Genomic DNA, 26244 nt, shown 5'->3' with positions numbered 1-26244 from the left:
AATAGCAGCCCGTTCAGTGGCCGTACGACTGGCTCTAGGACACTTTGGGAAAGGGAAAAAGTAAACATGACTTTCGTGATAGGAGACTCAATAGTTGGGGAGGGGAGGGGAGACAGACTGGAGATTCTTTGCTCACAAATGGGAATCAGGATGGTGTGTTGCCTCCCAGGTGCCAGGGCAACTGCAGACTGTACTCAAGAGGGAGGGTGAGCAGACAGAAGTCATTGTGCATGTTGGCACAAGTGGCATAGGTAGAAATAGGGATGCGGTCCTGATGACTGATTATAGAGAGATAGGAATAAAGTTTAAAAACCAGGACCTCAACAGTGGTAAGCTCCAGGATATGGCAGATGAATGCTTGGAGAAAGAATTGGTGCAGGGGCCAAGAATTCAGATTTTGAGATCATTGGGATCTTTTCTCGGGCAGAGGTGACCTGTTCAAGAGGGACGGTTTGCACCTGAACTGGAGGGGGACCAATACCTCGGTGACCAAGTTTGTTAGTGCTACAAGGGAGGGTTTATACTAGATTGCCAGGTGGGAACCTCAACAGCGGGGAGGCAAGTACAAGGCTGATGCAGTGGAGAAGATGCAGTAATCAGAAATAGTAAAGTGAGGAGGCAGGTCAGGCTGGAACATGACAAGGAGTAAGAAATGCCTGTTGGATTAAACTGCATCTGTTTCAATGCTAGATGGCTGACCGGTAAGGGAAGCACAGCAGGTGAGGCAGCATCTGAGGGGCAGGAGAATTGACATTTCGGGCATAAGCCTTTCATCAGGACTTATGCCCGAAATATTTTTTCTTCTTTTCTTTTCCAGCACCACACTTTCGACTGATCTGCAGTCCTCACTTTCTCCTGGCTGACGGGTAAGGCCGATGAACTCGGCATGGATAGGTATGTGGGACTGGGATATTATAGCCATTACAGAAACATGGCTAAGGGAGGGATAGGACTAGCAGCTTCAGGTGCCAGGGTACAAGTACTTTAGGCAGGACAAAAGTGGTGGAAAGAGGGGAGGGGTGGTTACATTTTTGATTAAGACGAGTATCACAGCAGTAATCAGAATTAAATAAAGAAGAAACATCCAGTGAGACTTCGTGGGTGGAGCTAAGAAATAAGGGTATGATGATATTATTGGGGTTGTACTATCGGCCCCCAAATAGTCAACGGGAATTAGAGGAACAAATATTCGGGAGTTTGGGAGACTTGCAGGAGCAGTAGGGTTGTCACTGTAGTGGATTTTAATTCTTCTAACATAGTGGGACAGCCAGAGTGTTAAAGGCTTAGATGGGGTAGAATTGTTAAATACATTCAGGAGAGTTTCCCCAATCAGGATTTGGAGGGTCCTACTCGGGAAGGGACAAAACTCGACCTACTTTTGGGAAATAGGGAGGACAGATGACGGAGGTGACAGTGGGGAGCACTTTGGGATTGAAGTAGTTTGTTTGCAGATAAAGGGACCTCCGGCAAGTGGGGGAGGCTTTTAAAAGTGAGATAGTGAGAGCTCAAGGTCTATGTGTCCCTGTGAGCGTGATTGACAAGGTTGGCAGGAATAGGGAACAGTAGATGACAAGAGATATTGAGGCTTTGACCAGAAAAAAGGAGGAATGCCATAGATACAGGCAGCTGGGATCTAGGGAATCCCTAGAGGTGTATAGGGACACAGTAGTGTACTGAAGAAGGAATTCGGGCAAGCAAAGAGGGGGTCATGAGATAGAACATAGAACAGTACAGCATAGGACAGGCCCTTTGACCCTTGATGTTGTGCCAACCTTTTTGCCTACTGTAGGATCAGACTAACCTACAATACCCTTCATCGCACTATCTTCCATGTGCCTATCCAAGCGTCGTTTAAATGTCTAAAATGTACCTGACTCTACTACCACTGCTGGCAGTGCAGTCCACGCACCCAATTCTCTTTGTGTAAATAACCAACCTGTGAAATCTCCCCAAAACCTTCCTCCAATCACCTAAAATATTATGCCCCCTCATGACAGATGTTTCCACCATGGGGAAAAGTCTCTGGCTATCCACTTTATCTATGCCTCTCAACATCTTGTACACCTCTAACAAGTCACCTCTCATCCTTCTTCACTCCGATAAGAAAACCTGAGCTCCCTCAACCTTTCTTCATAAGACATGCCGTCCATCCTGCTAAATCTCCTCTGCACCCTCTCTAAAGCTTCCACATCATTCCCTACAATGAGCTGACCAGAACTGAACACTATATTCCAAGTACGGTCTAACCACAGCTCTTTCGTCTTTTGCGCTGCAGTATAACTGTGCGGCTCTTAGACTCATATACCCCTGCTAATGAAAGCCAACACATCATTCCAGTTTCAGGCGACTGTCTGTCTGTGTGGAGTTTGCACGTTCTCCCCTCGTCTGTGTGGGTTTCCTTCCACAATCCAAAGATGTGCAGGTCAGGGTGGGTTGGCCATGCTAAATTGCTCCATGGTGTTCAGGGAAGTGGAGGTTAGGTGCATTAGTCGGGGGTCAATATAGGTGGATGGAGTGGGTCTGGGTGGGTTACTCTTTGGAGGGTGGGTGTGGACTGGTTGGGCTGAAGGGCCTGTTTCCACACTGGTAGGCATTCTAAGAAAAGGTCGACCCTGACCCTCAAATAAACCTGTTGGACTGTAACCTGGTGTTGTGTCATTTTTAACTTTGTCCACCCCAGGCAACACACCGCGCACTCTCCCGTTCACCAATGGGGTGGCGGGGGCGGCTGAATGACGTGCGTCTGGCCCAATTGGAGCCCAGGGGCCGCACCTGGCCCTCCGACGCGTCATGGGGGCGGGAGGCTGGCCATCCAACCAATGGGAACGAATGGCGGGGGTGATGCGAGCCACGTGACCGTCCTCGCGCCGAGGCAGGAACCGTTGGGACTGATCCGTGAGTGCGCGTGTGAACCGGTAAAGAAGGACGTATCGGGACAGAGCGGAGATAAGTAGAGCTTGTGTGGGCTGAGAAACTTTGGTGCACTCGATTTTCGAAATCTAAGTCCCCGTATTTGCAACGAAAAGGGAAAAAAATGCCTGCAGAGTTCGGGGTCTCGTAGGCAATGGGCCGTCGCCGCCATCTTTATTGGGGGCAGGACCCGGCCAACATGGACTCAGCTGCCAATCGTCGCCACCTTTATTGGGGGCACTGATCACCTGACATCTCCCCGGCTGCCAATTGTCGCCATCTTTATTGGGGGCCGGGATCCGCCAGACATGTTCTCGGCTGCCAACTGCCGCCATCTTTATTAGGGGCAGTCGTCCGTCAGACGTTTGCCCGGCCCCTAAGTTTGTAGTTTGATTGTTACGTCAGTCCAACACCCAGCTCCTGCACATCATGTCTGCAGCCTGTCCACCTACACAGTTGGCAGTCACACAGTACTAAGTTATAGACCAACAGGTTTATTTGAAAACACTAACTTTTGGAGTGTTGCTTGTGCAGCAGGACCAGAAGATACAGAATTTATAGCAAATGTGTCACAGAGTTGTAATGATATAGTAAACAAACTTAGATTAAGTCTTGCATCTTTTAGGATGGGAAATGTTTGCTTGGGCTCTCTACAATGCAAATTCGAGAACTCGCTTTTCACTCACATCCTCAAGGTGTCTTCAGTTTACCTAACAATTGGTGTTATCTCAAGGTAAGTCATGCAAATTTATGGGGTGGATCTGTATCTGCAGAGCTGCGTTTTATTTTTTCCTCAAAAACTGCATAAATCCATGCAATATTCTGTAAGTCCCACTTTCGAAAATAAGACTGACTCAACATTGGAACAGATTTTAAGTTCACACTGTTAATATGTTGTCTGAGCTAAGATAATACCTGTTGTTATATGAACTGAAGCCAACTTTGTTGGTAGACCGACAGGAGACTGGAGAACACAGCAGACCAGGTAGCATCAGGAGGTGGAGAAGGTGACAGTTTTGGTGTAGCCCTTCTGCAGGATTGGGTGTGGGTGTAGGTGGAGCTGTGGATAAAGGAGGTGGTGAGGTGAGGATAGGTAAAGATGGGTATAGGGTATGACCTGGTTGGTTAATGGGAGGAGTGAATCTGGTTGGTGGCAGGGAAGAGGGGATGACGTTGGAGAGGGATTCGGGGGATGCGGAGGGACATTATATGATTTGGAGGTACCGGTGTTGGACTCGGGTGGACAAAGTTAAACATCACACAACACCAGGTTATAGTCCAACAGGTTATTTGGAAAACTTTTGGAATGCTGCTCCTTTGTCAGGTAGCTAGTGTGGCAGATAGGCACAGAACTAGCTATCTGCCGAAGAAGCAGTGCTTCAAAAGCTTGTACCTGGTGTTGTGTGGTTTTCAACACAATAGAAAGAAAATGTGGTGTTGGCAGACTAAGTGTGCGTGGCTGTTCCAATTAATTGGAGTGAATAAGGGGTGAGGCTGAATTTCAGATGGACAAGTCAGGAGATGTTTTCCTGGAAAATCATGACGTGGAGGTGCCAGTGTTGGACTGGGGTGGACAAAGTCAGAAGTCATATAACACCAGGTTGAGTTCTGTGGGCTGTAGACTGCCAAGGCAGAATATTAAGACCCACACAACACCAGGTTATGGTCCAACAGGTTTATCTGGAAGCATTAGCTTTAAGAGTGCTGCTCCTTCATTGGGTGGTTGTGGAGAATAAGATTTTAAGGCATAGAATTTATAGCAGAAGTTTACAGTGTGATGTAACTGAAATTATACATTGAAAAAGATCCGGATTGTGTGTTAAGTCTCTCATCTTTTAGAATGACCATGTTGGTTTCAGTTGTTTCATATTGTAAATTGCAAAACGTTTTTAAAAAGTTACATTCTCAAGTGCACTTTAACAATTAGTGTCTTGTCGGCCCAGATAAGGTATTGAAGGTGTTAACTCCCTGTGAAGCTGCCTGTGCCACAATGGTCAGACTGATTCTAACCTAAAAAACAGATTTACAGAATATTACATGGATTTATCCAGTTTTTGAGCAAAATAAAATGTAATTCTGCAAGTACAAATTCACCCCACAAACTTTTATGTGTATGTTTGCATGTGGGTGTGTTTTTGGTGGGTGGGGGGAGGTTGAGGGGTTATGAGTGTCTGTTAGAGGTGTGTGTGAGTGTAAAGGGATCTAAGGCTGTGTGTGGGAGTCTATGAGAGAGGGTGTGCGTCTCAAATTCCAAATAACCTCCCTTCCCAGTCCCTCCCCCTCCCTTCCACTCCTCCCAGCCACCAACCAGGTCTATTCCTCCCATTGCTGGAAATGTGTTGCTGGAAAAGCGCAGCAGGTCAGGCAGCATCCAGGGAACAGGAGAATCGACGTTTCGGGCATAAGCCCTTCTTTAGGAAGGCTTATGTCCGAAACGTCGATTCTCCTGTTCCCTGGATGCTGCCTGACCTGCTGCGCATTTCCAGCTCTGATCTCCAGCATCTGCAGACCTCACTTTCTCCTCAAATATTCCTTCCATTGACCAACCAGGTTGTACCCTCTGCCTGTCTTCACATGTCTCCGCCTCATCACCCTGACGCTGCCACCCTGTTTATCCCCCCAACCCCACCCCTCCCCACCCAGTCCTGAAGAAGGGATACACCCATATATTTTCTTCTTTACTTCCTGATTCCACCTGGGTTGCTGTGTTCCTCCAGCCTCCTGTGTCTATTTTGGATTCCAGCATCAGCAGTTTTGTTTTGTGTCTAGCCAACTTTGTAGGTGGCAAGGTGCAGTGGGATGCATGCGCAGCCTTCCTGGCAGTGGGTGAGGATTTGCAAAGAGCAAACTGAAGCCAAGAGCAATGTTTGTTTCTTCCCCAGACCAGACCGAGAGGGTGTATTTTTTCTCGGAGAGATGTTGAAGCTGGCAGTGTAGTGCAACCCATGCTTTATGCAGCATAATTGCTGCTATTATACTTCAGATACTTACTCGAGGCGAAATACTACGAACTCTGTCATAGTTCCATGTTACCCATTGTAGCCTCACTGCAGGGAACAACTAATGCTGAAGATCACAATGGATCAAACAGCATCCATGGAGAGAGAGAGAGAGAGAGAGAAAGTAAGCTAACATTTCAAATCTTGTAGACTCGATTCCTGGAAGAGCATTAGGAGAAAGTGAGGACTGCAGATGTTGAAGATTAGAGTCAAAAAGTGTGGTGCTGGAAAAGCACAGTAACCTTCGAGCTTATGCTCGAAACTTCAACTCTCCTGCTCCTCGGATGTTGCCTGACCTGTTGTGCTTTTCCAGCACCACAGTTTTTTGACTCCTGGAAGTGCACAGCAAGCCAGGCAGCATCAGGGCATGGAAAACCCAACGTTTCACCTTTCTTGAGGAGGGGTTATACCCAAAACATTGACTTCTGCCTTGCGTACTGTGTTTTTTCCAGCCTCCTGTTGGTCTACTTTGTATTCCAGCATCTGAAGGTTTTTTTGTCTCTTCAGTACAGATTCCACCATCTGGAGTAATTTGTTCCTACTTACTGTAGGAAGCCCTGCTTTAAAGGTTATGGCCTGATAAAGCATTTCTATTTGTCCAGTGTCCATATAACTGGAATTGTAACAACTAAAACTGCTCTGATGCAACTCTGTGCACACTGATCATCTCTTGTCATTACCTGACTTCCTCAGTCTCTAATGGTGTATTTCCCTACTGTTTACTGTTTTAATGTTACTTTCACAGACCTCTGCATGGAGTCATACAGCATGGAATCAGATCCTTCACTCCAGCTTGTCTGCACTGACCAAATATCACAACCCGACGGAGTTCCATTTGCCAGCATTTGGCCCATATCTCTCTAAACCCTTCTTATGCATATACCAATCTAGATGCCATTTCAATGTTGTAATTGTACCTACCACCCTTTACTGTGGCAGACCGTTCAATACATGTAATCTCTTGCATGAAAAAGTTACTTCTCAAATCCTTTTCTAAATCTTTCTCTCTCATCTTCAATCCTTTGTCCTCCAGTTTTAGACTCCCCTACTCTGAGGATGAAAAAGCACCCTATTTATGTCCTTCATGGTTTTATAAATCTGTATAGGGTCACCCCGCAGTCTCGTTTACAGGGAAAAAAAAGCCTCCCCCTATTTAACCTTCCTGTAACTCAAACCTTTGAGTCCTGGCAACCTCTGAAGTTTAACACGTCCTCCCTATAGAAGGGCAACCAAAATTGAACGCAGTATTCCACAGGAAGCCTCACCAATGTCCTGCACAGCCGCAACATGACATCCCAACTCTTACGCACAATGTTATGACCAATGAAGGCAAGTGTACCAAATGCTGCCTTCAAGACCATGTAAACAAGTTTTCTCCAGCTGACCCCCCTCTGACCATGTGCTGCTGTCTTACCAAATTGATTATCGCATAATGTCATTCACAGTACGTAATTCTTTTTCCAGCGTGAGTCTGTTTCAGACTGTCAACTTCTGTACCAGTTTTCCTTCTGTAATTGAGTTTGCACTTGATGAATCATTAACTCTCTTTCTCTCCACAGTCACCAGTGATCATTGCTGAAGTCCTGTTGCCTGTGGAGAAAGTGATATTTGACCTCCTTGTTCTGCTGCAGTTCATGTGGTGAAGGGACTCTCACAATGTGGTTAGGTAAGGAGATTCAGATTATTCACATAGTTTTTGTGAAGAGTTGACAATATATGTTGAAATTAACAATAATTTATATTTTTATTTTCACAAAAATATTATCAAGGAACCTTTGACATGAGGGCACAGATATATTAGGTCAGGTCACCAAAAGCATTACTAAATAAGCAGGTTTTCAGTAATATCTTAAAGGATGAAAATGGACCTGAGAGGTTTGCAGTGGGAATTCTCGACTGTGTTGCCGTGACAACTGTAGAAGCAGCCACCAATGGTGAAGCAATGAATAAGTGCATTGCTGGAATCTGAAACCAAATGAGTCATCAAGGTCTCAAAGGTTTTGTGATGCAGCGAGAAAAGGATAGTTACAGCTAGGAATTAGCCAAGGCTCAAAATTTGAATATGTTGCCTATAAGTACGAGCCTTGGTACGTCAGGGAACACTTGGTGATGGGTGAACAAGTGAGCACACGGGCAGCAGAGTTTCGATATCCTGGAGATTACAGGGAGGTTGTATGTAGGAGGTCAGCCAGGAGTGTGTTTGGATACTTATGCCTGAAGATGAGACAGGAATGGATGAGAATTTCAGCAAGGTAAAAACAAGGACTGCAGATGCTGGAAACCAGACTCTAGATAATAGTGGTGCTGGAAAAGCACAGAAGGTCAGGCAGCATCCGAGGAGCAGGAAAATCGACGTTTCGGGCAAAAGCACTTCCTAGTCCTGATGAAGGGCTTTTGCCCGAATCGTTGATTTTCCTGCTCCTCGGATGCTGCCTGACATGCTATGCTTTTCCAGCACCACTCTAATCTAGAGACTGAGAATTTCAGCAGATGAGCTGAGACTAGGGTGGAGTTAAGTGATGCCACCAGTCTTGGTGTGGGACTGGTCAGACACTTTCACCTCACCTCTGGAATTCAGCTAATTTGTCAAACTGAATCAAGACTGGAACAAGGTCAGGAGCTGAGTGGACCTGGTGGAACCCAAACTGGATGCCGCTGAACAGATGCTGCTTGATACGATTGTCGAGAACACTTTCCAACACTTTAGTGCTGATCGAGAGTAGACAGATAGGGTGGTAATCGGTCAGGTTGGAATTGGCCTGCTTTTTGTGCACCTGGACATAATCCACATTCGTAGATGTCCATGCTGGAGTGGTACTGGAATAGCTTGGCTTGGAAGGTGGGAAGTTCTAGAGCATAAATCTTCAATACTATTGCCAGAATGTTGGCAGAGCCCATAGACTTTGCAGTGTCCAGTGTCTCCAGCTGTTTCTTGATACCACGTGGAGTGAATCGAATTGGGTTGAAGATTGGCGTCTGTGATGTTTGTGGAGAAGGCTGAGATGAATCATCCGCTTGGCACTTCTGTCTGAGGATTCTTGGAAGTGCTTTCATCTTCTCCCTTGCACAGATGGTTTGGACTCTCCCATCAATGTGAGTGGGGATATTTGTTGATTTGTCTCCTCCAGTGAGTTTCATTTTTAAAAGTTCTTTCCTTTTTGTGGGATGCAGGTGTCGCTGGCTGGGCCAGCATGAATTGCCCATTCCTAGTTGCCCTTGTGAAGGTGGTGGTGAGCTATCTTCTTGAACCGCTGCAGTCCACCTGCTGTGGGTTGATCCACAGTGCCGTTAGGGAGGGAATTCCAGGGTTTTGGCCTAGCGACAGTGAAGGAACAGTGATATATTTTTAAGTCCAGACTAGGTCAGGATGGCAGACTTTGTTCCCTGAAGGACATTAGTGAATCAGATGGGTTTTTTCTGACATCAACAACCTTTCATGGTGATCATTAGATTCTTAATTCCACATTGTTGGTTATTGAATTCAAATTCTACCATCTGCTGTGATTCGAACCCAGGTCCCCAGAACATTAGCTGAGTTTCTGGATTAATAATCTAGCCATAATACCATCTCCTACCCTGTTGTCCGTACCACTTGTGAAAAGGTATAGCAAAACTACAGACCGGTTGAATAGAGGATATACCTGGTCATGAGGTTACAGATTGTGTTTTTGAGTACAGTTTTGCTACTGTTGATGGCCCACCTGGATCCTCGTAGATTTCCAGTCCGAAGTTGCCTGATGTGTTCCAACTCTGACCTATTTAGAATAGTAATACTGCTGGGCAACACAATGGCGTATGCTCTGAATGTGAAGGAGGGACTTTGTCTCTGTAAGGAATGTGAGATGGTCACTCTTATCAATACTGTTACAGACAGATGCAACTGCAGATTGGTAAGGATGAGGTCAAGTATGTTTTTCCCTCTTGTTGATTCCCTCCCACCACCTGCTCCAAACCCAGTCTAGGAGCTATGTCCTTAAGGAGATCATTAGCTCGAGTACTGCTGTCAAGCCACACTCGGTGGTGGATGTTGAGATCTACCACATTTTGCGTCATTGCCACCTTCCGAGTTCCCATCATGTGGTGTTCAGCATGGAGGAGTATTGGCTCATCAGCTGAGGGAGGACGGTACATGGGTAATCTGTAGGAGGTTTCCTTCCCCATGTTTAACCTGAAACCAGGATCCTCCATGGGATCTGGAGTCAATATTGAGGACTTTTTCTGATGATTGGCAGTGCTTCCATGGCAATCAGTACATTCTGACTTCCAGTTTTTTTTAAATTGAATTCCAATTCCATCATCTGCCGAGGTGGGATTCACACCCAGACTTTGTTCTGGATAAAAGTTAAATAAATCAGTTTGTTGTTCATTTTTAAATATCACCAGCACCATTCTTATTTCCTTCCAAAACACTGTCCATCATCCTGTCTCCTCCACCCTCCCCTCCAGAAACAAGTGTGAGAGGCACCTGAATTTTCTTTGTCCTCGGACTGAGACAAACTGACCGGCTGCCTCTCATATTTCCGTCCTTTCCACTCGCCAACCAGGCCAAACTGCCTTGCATGTGGCTCTTCAATTACTCTTAAATTTGCAACCTGATTTTCAAGCCTTCTCAGAGCTCATCTTGACCCTTAGCTTATTCTGGTTAAAGTACAAACATTGTAACTCTCTGTCTCTCTCTCTCGCTCTCTCTTTCTCTCTCATGCTCTGTCTCTCGCGTTCTCTCTGTCTTCTTCTCACCCTCACCTTCTTCCTGTACCATGTCTCTTGCCCCATGCCAGTTCACAGAGATTGTTACTCGTTTTGTCAGTTTCTCTTTACCTGGTTATGTCCTCCTCACCTATTCTGTTAAAAAATAACTTTGTCCTCGTCATCCTTGGAAAATGACAGACCATTTCCATTCTCCCTTTCCTCTCTGAAGTCCTTGTATTTGGTGTCCCTCAAGGATCTATCCTTGGTCCCTCCTGTTTCTCATCTATATACTTCCAGATGGTGGTGAGGTAGAGCTGGGCATTGTCAGTGAACATGTGAAAATTAACATCGTCCTAAAGCACCGTGTTAGTTTTCACATGTTCACTGACATTGCCCAGCTCTACCTCACCACCATCCCTCTCCATTGCTCCACTGTTACTCAATTGCTAAACTGCTTCCAGTACTCAATGAGTAGAAATATTCTCCAAGGAAACACTGGGATGGTTAATCCCATTGCCTTCTCTTACTGTTACAAATTACTTTCCCTTACTACCAAGTCTATTCCTCTGGCTGGGAACTGTCTGAGGCTGATCTATAATCCATAAGACATAGGAGCAGAAATTAGGACATTCAGCTCATGAAGTCTGTTTCACCATTCAATCATGGCTAATAGGTTTCTCAAACCCATTCTCCCGCTTTCTCCCCATAAACCTTGATCCCCAAGAACCTATCTATCTCACTCATAAATATACTCAATGACCTGGTCTCCACAGCCTTCTGTGAGAGTAAATTCCATAAATTCACCACTCTCTGGATAAAGAAGTTTCTCCTTATCTCCATTCTAAAAGGCCTTCACTCGAAGGCTATGCCCTTGAGTCCTAGTCTCTCCTACCAATGGGAACATCTACTCTGTTCAGGCCATTTAGTATTCTATGTTTCAATTAGCTCCCCTTTCAGCCTTCTAAAATCCACTGAGTATAAACCCAGAGTCATCAAACGTTCCTCACTATTCCCAGTATTGTTCTCATGTCTGACCTCAAGATGAGCGTCTGACCACAGATGTGCACAACCTCAAAGAACAGAAATTTCAATCTGTAAAATGTTGCTTGTATCACTTCACCCCGGCTCATTTGCAACGGAAACCCTTATACGTATCTTTGTTGCCTTAAATTTGACAATTCCGAAACATAACCCCCTCATTCCCGACTGATCAAGAATCTGGTCCTAAACTGCCTCATGAAGGGAAGCATCCTCTCAGCATTTACCCTGTCAAACCCCTTAAGAATCCTGTAATTTTCGATGAGATCACCTCTCAATCTTCCAATGTCTGGTGAGTAGATTTCCAGCCTGTTTAGCCTTTGCTTAAAAGACTGTCCGTTAAAGGGATAATTCTAGTGAATCATCTCTGAATTGCATCTATTGAAGTGATATATTTATTTACATAAGTGGTCCAAAGCTGTTCACATTACTGCAGATGTGGTCTCCCAACACTTTTGTACAATTGCAGTAAGACTTCCTTACTCTTATCCTTCAAGCCCCTTGAAATAAGGGACAACATTGCATTGCCATTCCTGATTACCCTTGGCAACAATGTGGTAACTTTCTGTGTTTCATCTCAAAAGAATTGTAACACCAAACTCTGACAATTACTCAATTCATCAGGACATGGATATCCGCATCGTGTGAGAGAGTATTGTCTTCCAGCTCATTCCCACTCGCTGCATAAAATTTCTTCCTTTCATCAGCTCATTCTCTCAGTTTAAGATTTTGGGAAAGATCGACTATGTGTCCTGTAATTCTTTTATGATCAGCTGACAAACGTTTTATCATCCCAATCTTTTGTAAATCCTTCCATCAAAGCTCCCCTCAATTTCCTTTGCTACAAAGAGAACAATATCAGTTTTTTTGAACCTCTGATTCCCCAATACCTGTTTGCTATCTATACGGCACACATCAGGATTGTTTTGGAACATTCTGTACTTGCCTGCCTCGTTGCAAGCCCCAGTAATATTAAAGAAAGTGAACATGCTCCAGACTAAGCACTGTCTCATTCACCGCTTTCAATATTCCCTCTCTCCACCACCAAGGCATAGTGGCATGATCGTAAAATGTAAAGCCAGCATTGTCCTACCAGACTAGACAGTTGCTCGTTCCTTACAGAAAGATGACTGGTGACGGTTTAACCTGAAGGTTACCACACCCCAGGTGAGGGGAGAGATTCAGAAGGAGATTCTATCTATTGTGGATGGATATTCTGGATATGTATCAGCAACACCCATGTCACTTGAACAAATAATGTGAAAAAAATGCGATCATACAACTAAAATCCCTCATTCCTAGAACCATCCTTTACACTGTCTGGGTGATCTCTGGTTTGCACAGGCCCAGATGCTGGGAAATGTCATTATGCAGTAACAATAACACTGAACCTTACTGTGTCTGAGGGTGGTGGATGCAGAAATCCTGATAACATTTAAGACATGTTTAGATGCACATTTGCAATGCCAAAGTGGGCAAGGCTATGAGCCAAGTGCTGGAAAATAGGATTTGACTAATTCAATGGTTGCTTTTAACTAGCACCGACTTGATCGGCCACAAAATTTTTCCCTGTGCCGTAGACGTCCGAGATACTTGACATCGGAATATCGCAGGCAACATTTGAAATCAGGTCAGAGAAGGAGATAGTAGAAGAGACAGCAAATGATTGGTCCATGTTTTCGGGAGGAAATGAGGTTGAGAGGGAGGAAATCCTGGAGCTCAACCTAAGAATCTGAAAGTGCCACCATCAAGGAGAGAAATAAAAATTAAGTATCCTCATTAGGATGGTATTAGACGAAAGTATGTATCTCAGTGATTTGGGAGGCCGGAGAAGATTTGAGATGGGGAGGGTTATGAGGTTGGAGGAGGTTATAGAGAGAAGAAGGATTGTGAGGCCAAAGGAGATTACAGAGAAAAGGAATTTTGTGGGCTATGGAGGAGATTACTGTGGTAGGGAGGTTTGTGATGCTGGATGAGATTAGAGGTAGGGACGTTTTGTATGGACTGAAGATATTTGCAGAGGTAGGGAGGATTGTGATGCTAGACGGTATTACAGAGATAAGAAGAATTGTGAGGCTGCAGGAGATTATAGTCTGAACAGTACTGTGGTGTACTCAGAGCACGTGGACTGCAGCAATTCAAGAAAGTTGTTCACCACCACTTTGTCCGAGTCAGATAAACATGGAGAATAAGTACTGGCCTGGGCAGCCATCAACACACCCCGTTCATAACCTAAAATTATGGTGGGTTTCTGTTTTGTGGAGAGCTAGCAGAAGCTCAGATAATTGTCCTTGCAGCTTAGAAGGTTAAGCAATGATTTATTCGAGTTGTATATTTGTTCCCAGGATATTTAATTTGTAGAGACAGAATGAAAATATTAACGTTGTTACAATGTTTGATAACCACAGAATATAAGTTTCAGATATTTAGCAAATAATGCCGGGTGAATTCAGCATGTTCTGAGGATCTGGAACAGTCTGAACTGGATGGAGATTCAGCAGTTATTCTCGAAAGAGATTTGGAATTTAACTTTTAAATGAAAGATTAAGAGGGCTGTGGGCAAATGGCAGGGAAATTGGGACAGATTTGGAGGATTTCTAGGGTTAGATTAAAGCCTTTGACAAGGTTCTGCATGGTTATCTAATTAGTAAAGTTACATCATAGGGAGAGCTTGCCAATTGGGTACAACATTGGCTTTAAGGTAGGAGACAGACGGTGATGGTGGAGGGTTGTTTTTCACAGTGGAGGCCTGTGATCAGTAGTGTTCCACAGAGTTTGGTATGAGGTCCATTTGTGTTTCTTTTATATGAATGATTTGGATGAAGATATAGAGAGTATGGTAAGTACATTTGTAGATAATAATTAAATTAAATAGTGAATAGGTTGCTGTAGCAACCCATGGCTAAGTTGACAAAATGGCCGCTCGGGCTTTTTTAAACTAACACAAAATGGCCGAAAGGGTTTGACAGTTACAGACACCAGATGTTCACAGCTCAACTTGTAGTCTTCATATGAGATTGTCTGGGTAAAATGAAATTCTCCGTCAGAAGAGACATTAAGGAAGTTAATCAAGTTTCTGTGAATGGGCAGTTTTAAACATCCAGGCATTCTAATAAGGGGCATTTTGCAAGGCCTAATTTAGCCAAGTTCCAAGTTTGTTATTTAGTAAAATGTAGAAGGAAAAGCCTGATCGTACAGTATTCTGAAATGTTTAAGTAATTGTCAAATTAGAAATGCAAATCACAAATTAGAGTGAAAAAGTTAGTTACAAACTTGAGCAAATGTTTATAAGCAGTAAAGAGGCCCAATGCATTTTGAGGGAAGATAAAGTAATAATTAGTGTAAACACGACCTTCAAAAAACCATTGACATAGAAGAAAGGTTGTAAATAGAGAGGTCATGACTGGGAAGGTAAACAACTGAAACTTAAGTGCAGATATAGATAATTTGGACAAATTCCTACATCCAAAGATCAAGGAAAGATTGATAAAGACAGATTACAAAATTTAGAGTGACAATGTGATTTTTTTGTGAAATTTAAAGTTTTGTTTACTGGCTTGGTAAAATTGTAAAGTGGTTGAATTTCACTCTCATCAGATGCTTTTACAAAGAAAAGATCATTTGCAATGTGAAATGTTTACAGTGGAAACAGTAAAGATTTGTTTAAAAATGAAATTTGAGATTAAAATCCGCTTACAGCACGTAGATGGCAGTGGTCGTAAACTGCAATTGCATGTCAGAGAGACTGTTGTTTGATGTCTCAAACAAGTGAAAGAGGGTTGCTCTCAATTTGCCATCTGTGTCAATTTAACTTTATATTAGAGTTGATTTTAAAGGCTTTATAACAATTGTTACAGATTAATATCCTTCCTAATCTGCTATACTATTAATAAAGTTAGTACAGAATGTGTAAGATTTCTTAGTGAAAAGCAAGTATTTGGGTTATTGGTATATAATGTGGTGCAGCTGGTAAGTCTCTGGGAAGAAATAAAACTGTCAGAAGCATTGTAAGATCCCAAAGATAGATGAGCTGAAAATGTGTTGCTGGAAAAGCGCAGCAGGTCAGGCAGCATCCAGGGAACAGGAGAATCGACGTTTCGGGCATAAGCCCTTCTTCAGGAAGCCCTTCCTCATTCCTGAAGAAGGGCTTATGCCCGAAACGTCGATTCTCCTGTTCCCTGGATGCTGCCTGACCTGCTGCGCTTTTCCAGCAACACATTTTCAGCTCTGATCTCCAGCATCTGCAGACCTCACTTTCTCCCCAAAGATAGATGATGAAGACATCTGATAAACATCATGAGATTATGGGAGGACCTAGGGCAGTCCGTCGAGTTGCCATCATTGATCATGGATTGTATGTACAGCTTAGGGGAATGTGGCTAACAATGACATCAATGTTGCATGTCATTATTATAACGAAGGGTATAAAAATATATTTCACTGGGGAGCTCAGTGGCTTTCCGATCTCAGCTGTGATTAAGAGGGCAATTAAGCCCCATGTGAAAGGCAGATTTGGGGTGTCTCTGGCTTCTCCCACAAATGTGGCAATAGAACTCTAAATAAAGGCCACTTTGGCGAAGAAACGCAGAACTTAAGACTCGTCTTTGGTAGGCAAATCAAAGGTAAATCTAAGATTACAAAGAGGTATTGGTCAACGAGGTGAGGAGTGGGAGAGGGTTTAATTTTGTTAAGTGTGAGTTAAGGATATAAAGATAGAACATACAAATTATTAGTAGGGCCTGGATAGTGTTGTATAATAGAGAGACCTAGGGGTTCAGGTACATAATTCTTTGTAGTTTGTATCACAGCTGGTTAAGAAGGGGTTTAGTATGCATGCCTTCATTGTTCAGTGTTGAAACTTTATTGCTGGAACAGCACAGCAGGTCAGGCAGCATCCAGGGAACAGGAGATTCGACGTTTCGGGCACAGGCCCTTCTTCAGGAAGCCCTTCCTCATTCCTGAAGAAGGGCTTATGCCCGAAACGTCGAATCTCCTGTTCCCTGGATGCTGCCTGACCTGCTGTGCTGTTCCAGCAATAAAGTTTCAACTTTGATCTCCAGCATCTGCAGACCTCACTTTCTCCTTCATTGTTCAGTCCCTTGAGTACAAGAGTTGGGAAGTCCTGTTGCGGTTGCAGAGGACATTGCTGAGGCTTCTTCTGGAGTACTGTGTGCAGTTCCAGTCTCCTGTTGAAGAAATGATATTGTTCAACTGGAGAGGGTTGAGAAAAGATTTTGCGGCATGTTGCCTGGAGTAGACTGAAAAGGCTGGATTTTTTTTTTCCACTGGAGCGTAGGAGGTTGAGGGGTGACCAAATTGATGTTTATAAAATGAGGGGAATAGATTAAGTGAGTAACAAAAGTCTTTTCCCTTGGGTGGGTGACTTCAAAACTAGGGAAGCACATTTTTAAGGCGAGAGGAAATATTTTAAAAAGGAGAGGAAGGGTATTTTTTTTTAAACAAGGTGATTCATGTGTGAAATGTGAGGGAGAAGTGGATGTATGCCCGGTCGTAATGTTTATAAATTACATGTTGATAAATTTACACCAATGGGAAAGTTTTGGAGCTGTATGGGCCAAAAGCAGGCAGATGGGACCAGTTTAGTTTGGGAACATGGTCGGCGTGGGCTGGTTGGACCGAAGGGTCTGTTTCATGCTGTATGACTGTGAGAGAGTACAGCTGCAATGGGCTGAATGGACCTCAACCCCAGTGCTCTGTGATACTGTTCCATTCACTGTGAATGGTGAAGCTCATCCCAGGGCAGGGAGAGAGAGGATCCCATCACTTACCTCACAATGGGGCCCAGCTGATTGACAGGTGTATGCATGCACAGGTTTCCTAATGCAAGGGGAGTGCTGCTGGGGTTTGAGGATTCGAATGCAGCCAATTTAAACCAAGATAAATGATTGTCATTTCGAGGTTTCTGCTTTGGACTGACAGTACATTTTCGTGAACTTCTTTTGCAGGATATTAATTGAGAATAATTTGCACTCCAGGATCTCAAAACACGTTCTGACAGAGTCAGCAGAGCCATCAGGACCTGAATATTATTGGCGTTTACTGTGGAAGGAAAAAGGTTTGTCTATGGGAAAAATATTTCCAAAATGGTTGTAATTCAAAACACAGCAAGTTGTTCAGGCTCCTGTGTCTGGGCCCTGCAGCTGAGGAAGGAGATATTGCCTTGACGGGGGCCGGGGCACAGATTTATACAGGTAACACCTCATCTCTTGGGACAAACTGTTATATTTACTCCCAGTCTCACACTTCACGATTAGAGCCTATAAGTTTCTCATTCTCTAAAGAGCTGCAAATTCCCATTTTTAAATTTGTTATGAATTTGCAATCCAGCACCCCTTCTGCTGGGATGTTCCAGATCCCGACAACTCTCTGTTGATCCAGAAACTGCAGAATTCTGTGTGAAGTCTGGAGGGTTATTAAGGGTTATATTGAGAAATGGGAGACTCTTCCCCGAGCTCCCATGGAGCTTCACTGCACGAGTCAGAGTGGTCCCTGTGAGTGCTGCTTCGCTAAACAAGACCGCTTTGGAGTTGTGTGAAATCGGTGAGACAGGGTGACGGTAAAGCTGAAAGAATGAGAGCTGTCTCAGTCTGGGCAATTCAGAAAGTGACATGCTCCCAACAGAAACAGCCATTTGGTGAGTGATACCTGCAGAATATTTTCTTAGATGTTTTAAAGGACAGTAAATATAGAGGTTTTCAATTACAATAGAAGATCTTGAAATGAAGAGAGGCCCCTCACTGAATTACATTCTCTTGAAGGGAGTAACTAGCTTAATCTCGAGAGAAGTCACGACAGGAGACCTTCGATTCTTTCCTTGCACAATGTGGCAAATAAGGGAGACTTTCGGTATCCCTGATGGCTACCCATGCAGAAAGTGTGTCCATCCGCAGCTACGGGCTGACCGCCTTTTAGAGCTGGAGCAGCAGGTGGATTCACACTGCAAGTGAAAGTTGCCTGGGCAGAAGGGGAATGGGTGACCATCAGACAAAGGAAAAGGCTCGGGAAGGAAGTGCAGCAGTTTGCTGTGATTGTTCCCATCTCAAACAGACATATCACTTTGGATACTGTTGTGGGAGAGGTAGCAAACAGCCAAGTTCATGCACCACATGGGTTGCTGTACTACCCAGAACAGAAGGAAAATGAGTGCCAGAGCTACAGTGATAGGGTACTCAAAAGTAAGGCCTACAGCCAAGTGTTTTTGTGGCTGCAGACATGTATCCAGGATGGTACGTTGCCTCCCTGGTGCCGGGATCAGGGATATCATGAAGCGGCTACAGGAAATACTGGAGCTGGAGGGTGAATGGCCAGTGGTTGTGGTCGGCTACGTACCAGTGACCAAGGGACACAAAGGACTGAAAGCTGAATACAGGAAGAGAGGGAGTACTTTAAAATGCAGCGCCGCAAATGCTGCAATGTCAGGTTCAGTCCCAGTGTCACGTGCACGTAAGAGCAGGAATAGGAGGATAGATCAGATGAAGTTGTGGTTGGAGAAATGGTGAAGCAGAGCAGGGTTCCGAATCTGAGGCATTGGGACAGTTTCTGGGAAAGTTGTATATGTTTGACCAATAATACACGCGGGCAGAGCGGGGACAAATTTTCTCACGGGGCTTTTGCGAGTTCTGTTGGTGAAGTTTTGATGTAGTATAGCAGGGGAATGGGAACCTAAGTGTTGGCTTGGCAGTTGGGTCAGGTTCAGGTCAGGAAACAGGAGGCAGCACATTAGTTATTGATGTCGTCAATGGCTCAGAAAAACAAATGAGGATTAAACAAGGATCGAATGTCTCATCATATGTCCATCATAATATCTCAGGAATCAGTCTGGTGAACCTTTGTTTCCTTCTCTCATTAGCCAGAGGATACGTCCTTGGGAAAAGAAAGCAAAAGTACACATATTATTCCAGGTGCCCTTATCGAAATATATCTCTTCTCCTGTATTCAAATCCTCTCACTCTGAGGCCAACGTATCATTTGCGTTCTTCACTGCATGCTGCGACTACTGAAAGAGTTAGAGAAACACAAATGATGAAAAATTATTGTATGCAGTTTCCCCATTACATCCGTGCTGGTCAGCAAGTACCTACAGATGCCAGTCCCATTTCCCAGTAATCAGTATATAACCTGTTATTTACAGTACTTTGTATGATCATGTAAATGCTTAAAGTCAGGCAGCACAGAAACAGATTCTTCCGTCCAACCAGTCCACGACAAAGATAATCTCAAACTAAACTAGTCCCACCCGCCTACTCCTGACCCATATCCCTCCAAACCTCTGCTGTTCATGTACTTATCTAAGTGTCTTAAATGTTGGAACCATACTTACAGCTAACACTTCTTCAGGAACTTCATTCCACACTCAAACTGCCCTCTGCCTAAAACAAAATTGCTCCTCATATCTTTTTAAAATGTTTTTCCTCTCACCTTAAAAATATGCCCCCTAGTCTTGAAATCCCCCATTCTTGGGAAAAGACCTACCATTAACTCTATCCATACCCCTCATGACCTAATAAACCTCTGTAAGTTCATTTCTTAAGCTCCAATGCCGCAGTGAAGAAAAGTCCCAGCCTATCCAGCCTTTCTTTATATCTCAAACCTTCCACTCCCAGCAGCATCTTGGTAAATCTCTTCTGAACCCTCTCCAGCTTTAGTAATATCTTTCCTTTAACTGGCCGACCAGAACTGGGCACAGTACTTCAGAAACTGCACCACCAATGTTCTGTCCAACCTCAACGTGGCATCCCAACTCCTCGACTCGAAGTACTGAGCGGTGAAGGCAAGCACTCTAAAAACTTTTTTAACCACCCAATCAATAAGTGATGCAAATGTCAAAGAATTATGTAACTGGGCCACTAGCTCTCTCACTTCTCCAACATTAGCCTAGGCCCATGTTTGTTGTAGCAAAATACAATACCTTGCTTTTATCCACATTGAACTCCATCCACCACTCCTCAGCCCATTGACCCATTTGATCAAGATCCCTTTGTAATGTTAGAAAACTTTTTCACAATCCGCTATGCCACCAATTTTGGTGTTGTCTGCAAAAGTACTCACCATACCTTCTATATTCTCATCTAATATTTCCTGCATTTGCCACCATTTCCGATTCTCTCTGTGTCTCTCTCTCTTTCTCTCACACACACACACTCTTGCTTGTCACAAGCTGATTATCTCGGGATTTGGAACATTTAAGAAAAAAGCATCATTTGCACTGGAGAGAAACATGTCACCTGCGTGTGGGAGAATCCTGAAGATTCATCTGAAACACCAACACAGTGACACTGGGGAGAGACTGTGAAAATGTGGAGATTGTGGAAAAGGATTCTGTTCCTCATCCCAGCTGGAAATTCACCAGCGAGTTCACACTGGGGAGAAACCATACACCTGCTCTGCCTGTGGGATATGATTCGCCCAGTCGTCCAACCTGCTGAAACACTGGTGAGTTCGCACTGGGCAGAAACCATTCATCTGTTCGGAGTGTCGGAATTCATTCACTCGGGTTTCCAGTCTCCTGATACATCAGAGAATTCACACTGAAGAAAGACTGTTCATTTGTTCTGTAAGGGGGGAATGGCTTCACTCGGTCATCAGAACTACTGGAATACCAATGAGCTCATACCGGAGAGAGACCATTCACATGCTCTGAGTGTGGGGAAAGGATTCACTTGTTCATCTGACCTCAAACACCAGCGAGTCACACTGGAGAAAGACCATTCACCTGCCTCTTTTGTGAGAAGGGATTCACTTGGTCATCTGGCCTACTCAAACACCAGCAAGTTCACACTGGGGCGAGACCATTCACCTGTTCTGATTGTGGATAGGGGGTTTACCGCTTATCTGACCTGCAGGTACACCAGAGCGTTCACACTAGAGAGAGAACACTTCCTTGTTCTGAGTCTGCTGAGACCCCAGCGAGTTCACACTGGGGAGAGACCATTCATCCCACACTCAGAGTGTGGGAAAGCATTCACTCCGAGAACTCACCTACTGACACACCAGCAAGTTCACACTGAAGAGAAACCGTTCACTTGATTCCTGTGTAAGAAGGGATTCACTTGCTTATCCAAAGCGTTAACATATCAGCAAATTCACAAAGAACCACAGTTGAAGGATTTTGCTCTTTCTCACACCAAGCAATGAACTGTGCTCTTTGCACATTTCTTCTGATGTTACTAATCCCTGCTCAATTAAAGTTATTGATACTTTCAATAAAATAGTAGTAACGATTGTGCATCTATCAGATAGGTTTTGGATATTATCACTTTGTCATGGTACATCAACACATTAACACTGGGTTAAGACTGTCCACCTGCACAGTTGGTAATAAGGGATTTCCTGGTTCGTCTGCCCCTTTCTGAATTGTGACTGAGCACCACACTTGGTCTTTCAGCTTCATCTTCTCTTTGTTTCACCTAACTCCCTGTTTTCACCCAACTCCAAAACACTTTCATCTTGCCAAACAGCATTCCCAGTGCAGCCTAGGCATTTTAATTTTCTGCTCACACCCACTCTGATCCCAGTGTCCTGTACTGTCCCAGTGAAGCTCAGTGGGACCTCAGGGAAGAGTATCCTTTCTTTAATTCAGCTATTTATAATTCTCTGGACTCAGCATGGAATTTAGCAGTTTCTGAGTCAAGAGAGTTTGAAGAATCTGAAAAGGTGCTGAATCTTGATGCCATAAAACATTTTAAAAGGGAATTTGCAGATGATGAGGAATTTATCGGTTAAAATCATGAAGTGGGTGACTTGAACATTTCATTCAAAGAGATGACGTATTATTTAGATAAATCTGTCCTCCCTCTCGGGCCAATAGCTCCTTCCTCAGTTGCAGGCCCCAGAACTGAATGCATACCTCAAGGGTGGTTTACCCACCAATTTGAACACTTTGCTGCTTTTGAAGTGACAATCATGTCGGAGATATTTTCCCCACACATAAAACAAACCTTTCCACTTACACAGTGAATGCCAATGGAATTCAAATCCAGATGGCTCTGCAGACTCTGTCAGAATGTGTTTTGAGATCCTGGTGTGCAAATTATTCTCAATTAATATCCTGTAAAATGAGTTCACAAAGGAAAAATCCATTGTCAGTCCAGGATAGAAATCTGGAAAGGGCAAACATGTCAGAGAGGGAAACTAAAATTTAAAAGAGACTGAAGGAGCAACTTTTTCATGAAGACAGTGATACGGGTATGGAATGAGCTGCCAGAAGAAGTGGTGAAGGCTGGTACAATTACAACATTTAACAGGCATCTGGTTGGGTATATGAATGGCAAGGGTTTAGAGGGATATGGGCCAAGTGCTGGCAAATGGGACTGGATTAATTTAGGATATCTGGTCGTCATGGATGATTTGGACTGAAGGGTCTGTTTCCATGCTGTACGACTCTGTGACTCTAGAACGTTTTTGAGTTTTATGTGTCTGTCAATCCTCTTTTTCAAATCACCACGCCCTGCCCTCAACCCCAACCACAAAGGAATCCGAGCATCTTCACCTTGCCCCAACAAAGATGGTCACCCAGGCTGTTAATGCCAGAGGCCTGGAGCCACATTCCCTTTGCTCCCGTTTCTAATTCAGATCTAGCACACTATATCTGGGTCTTGAAGAAGGGTTACACCCGAAACATTGACTTCTCCACTTGCTGATGCTGTCAGGCTTGCTGTGTTCTTCCAGCCTCTTGCCTGTCTACTTTCGATTCCAGCATCTGCAGTTTTTCTGTCTCTAACCCCGCTTGGTCCTCCAGTCCTGTCCCTGCTTGGTCCTCCAGTCGCGCCCTCTCCTTCTATTGGTCCGTAGCTGCCGTCCATCAGCCGGGGCCCATTGTGAGGTAAGAGGCAGGAGCCTATCTCTTTGTGGTCCAGGGGTGAGTGTCATGTTTACAATAAATGGTGCAGTGTATAATATGTATCCCAGAGCACAGGGAATTGCTGGCCATTTGGTCCATTGGGATTGTACTCTCTCATTCGCTGCCAATCTATCCCAAATTCCCTGCAATTGCCCCATCTGGCTGCAAGTTAAATTTCAACTCTACAATAACTGCTGAATCTGCATCCAGCTGCCATTCAGACTATTCTAGGTCGTTGGAACTCACTGAGTAAAATAATCTTTACATTTTCACCCTGCATTATTTCCCAATTATCTGACTCCTAAACCTTGTGACAATGTTAGTAATTTCTCACTTTATGCAAATGAAGTCTATTGGAAACAAATCTACACCTTGAGTGCATAACCTTCTCAGCTTCAAGGAGAATTATCTGAGCTTTAGCTACCTCTCCACAAAACAAAAACCCATCTTAATTTTAATTAATGCACAGTTTATGTTCTTTGCTATCCAGACCAGTATTTATTTTCCACCCATATTTGACTTGGAGAAAGTGGTGGTGAACTGCCTTCTTGAACTGTGTAGACCACGTATTGTTAGTACACCACAATGCGATTTGGAAGATAATCTCCTGCAGTCTCACAACTTTCTCTATGTCTGTAAATCCCTTCAATGTCACCATCCTCCCTGTCTCTGTCAACCCTTCCAGTATCAGAATTAGAGTCAAAAGGTGTGGCGCTTGAAAAGCACAGTAGGTCATGCAGCACCTGAGGAGCAGGAGAGTTGATATTTCAGACAAAAGCATTTCATCAGGAATGTGCTTCTTCGAGGCCACACTTTTCAACTCTGACTCAGCATATGCTGTCCTTACTTTCTCCTCATGTCAGAATTAGCTATGGTTTACAAATGTTGGTGTTATGGACAGTGTATTTCAATGGCACCTTGATCAGATGTGCCAATGGGCTAAGGAATGGTTGATGGAGTTTAGATTGGATAGATTTGAGCTATTACATTTTGCTAAGGCAAACCAGGTAGGAATTATACAGTCAATGGGAAGGCCATGGGCAGTGTTGCTGAATAAAGAGACCGAGGGCGGCAGCTGCGTATTTCATTGTAAGTAGATTTGCAGGTAGACAGGGTAGTGAAGAAGGCGTTTGGCACACTTACCTTCATTTGTCAGTGCACTGAGTATAGCAGTTGGGGTGTTTTGTCGCAGCTCTAATAGACATTGGTCAGGCCTGTTTTAGAATACTGCTTTAAATTCTGGTCTCCTTGCTATGGAAAAGATGTTGTTAAACATGTGAGGGTGCAAAAATAATTCACAAGGGTGTTGACGGGATTGGAGTGTTTGAGATATCGGAAGAGGCTTTGGCAATTTTTTCTCTGGAATGTCGGAGGCTGCTTTATAGAGGTTTATATGATCATGAGGGCAATTGATAGGGTGAATAGCCAAGGTCTTTTTTATGGGGTAGGACTCCAAAACGAGTGGGTATAGGTTTGATGCCATTCCTGAAGAAGGGCTTATGCCCGAAATGTCGATTCTCCTGTTCCTTGGATGCTGCCTGACCTGCTGCGCTTTTCCAGCAACACATTTTCAGATCTGATCTCCAGCATCTGCAGTCCTCAGTTTCTCCTTGAAGATTTTAACCTACTGCGACTCCTCTTGCAAGGATGCCTTCCTTGAAGAAGCTGTCTTCCTCCCTCTCCTGAAGAAGGGCTTATGCCCGAAACGTCGATCCTCCTGTTCCTTGGATGCTGCCTTACCTGCTGCACTTTTCCAGCAACACATTTTCAGCAGAGGTTTAATGTGACAAGGGTAAGATTTGAAAGATTTGACCTCGGGCAACTTTTTCATGCAGAAGGTGGAACCAGATGCCAGAGGAGTTGGTGGAAGTGGATACAATTACAACATTTAAAAGGCATCTGGCTGGGTAGATGAATAGGAAAGTTTTAGAGGGATATGTGCGAAATGCTGGCAATTCGGACTAGATTAGTTTAGGATATCTGTTGGCACAGAAAAGTTGGACTGAGAATCTGTTTCCATGCTGTATAACTCTTACTATCTCTGTAAATTCCCCGGTCCCTGCAACAGTACCTAGCTCTGTAATTTTCTCCAGCCTGTAACCTGTTCCAGCCCCAGCATAACTTGCTTTCTATGTAATCTAGTCCAGAGTCACAGTCCTCCCTATCAGTGTAACCTCATCCAGCTTCACAACCCTCCCCTACCTCTCTGATCCCCCACAGCCTCACAATTCTCCCTATCTCTAATAACACCTCCCCCCCCCTCCCCCCCCCCCCCCCCCCCCCCCCCAAACCTACAGTTTCACAACCTTCCCTATCTCTCTAATTTCCTCAACCTCAGAGCCCTGGTTATTTGTGTAACAACTGTCCAATTGCAGAATCATCTCTGATGTTAGATAATGTGTTGTAATTTTTTGAAGTGCGAGCTAGTTGGGTTGCCTTGTTTCTTGTGACCAGTTGGGGAGACCTGCAGCTTCTGATATGATGTCTCTCTTTGAGATGTATGGAGCCGAAATCTGGTCTCACGCTGACACTGACATGCCACATTACACATTACTGTGAGAAACAGAACATTGTCCTGTTCTGGCAAAGAACATGTACAGGGCACACTCAACTGATGGGAACTGGGGAGGCAGTTCAAGAACTTGGACAGTGTACTGGGAGACAGCATGTTGATACTGTCTGGTGTTAGTGAGCTGTGGGATGGGTATTGACCAGTACCAAATCCCTCCACCCTCCCCCATCCTCACT

The 26244-nt window shown here is 44.2% G+C and overlaps 1 long non-coding RNA gene across 3 annotated transcripts in view; it reads left to right on the top strand.

Moving 5' to 3' along the window:
• Window positions 1-2892: 2892 nt before the first annotated feature.
• The window catches only part of LOC122543512 (uncharacterized), a 36007-nt gene continuing 12655 nt past the window's right edge, over window positions 2893-26244 (top strand). Inside the window, exons 1-4 of one of the 3 annotated variants that reach the window (XR_015751225.1) lie at window positions 2893-3643; window positions 7469-7575; window positions 17603-17712; window positions 19507-25719. This is a non-coding gene — a long non-coding RNA (uncharacterized LOC122543512). Of the gene's footprint in view, window positions 3644-7468; window positions 7576-17602; window positions 17713-19506; window positions 25720-26244 lie in introns of those variants that run through there. The other 2 variants (XR_015751226.1, XR_015751227.1) reach the window with 2 other exon arrangements.

Source organism: Chiloscyllium plagiosum, unplaced genomic scaffold (assembly GCF_037043375.1).
Source record: "Chiloscyllium plagiosum isolate Xiang-an unplaced genomic scaffold, Cpla_swu_hap1 HiC_scaffold_27, whole genome shotgun sequence".
Classification (NCBI taxonomy): domain Eukaryota; kingdom Metazoa; phylum Chordata; class Chondrichthyes; order Orectolobiformes; family Hemiscylliidae; genus Chiloscyllium; species Chiloscyllium plagiosum.
The sequence above is the reverse complement of the archived record's forward strand: the minus strand, read 5'-3'. Positions and strand labels throughout refer to the sequence as shown.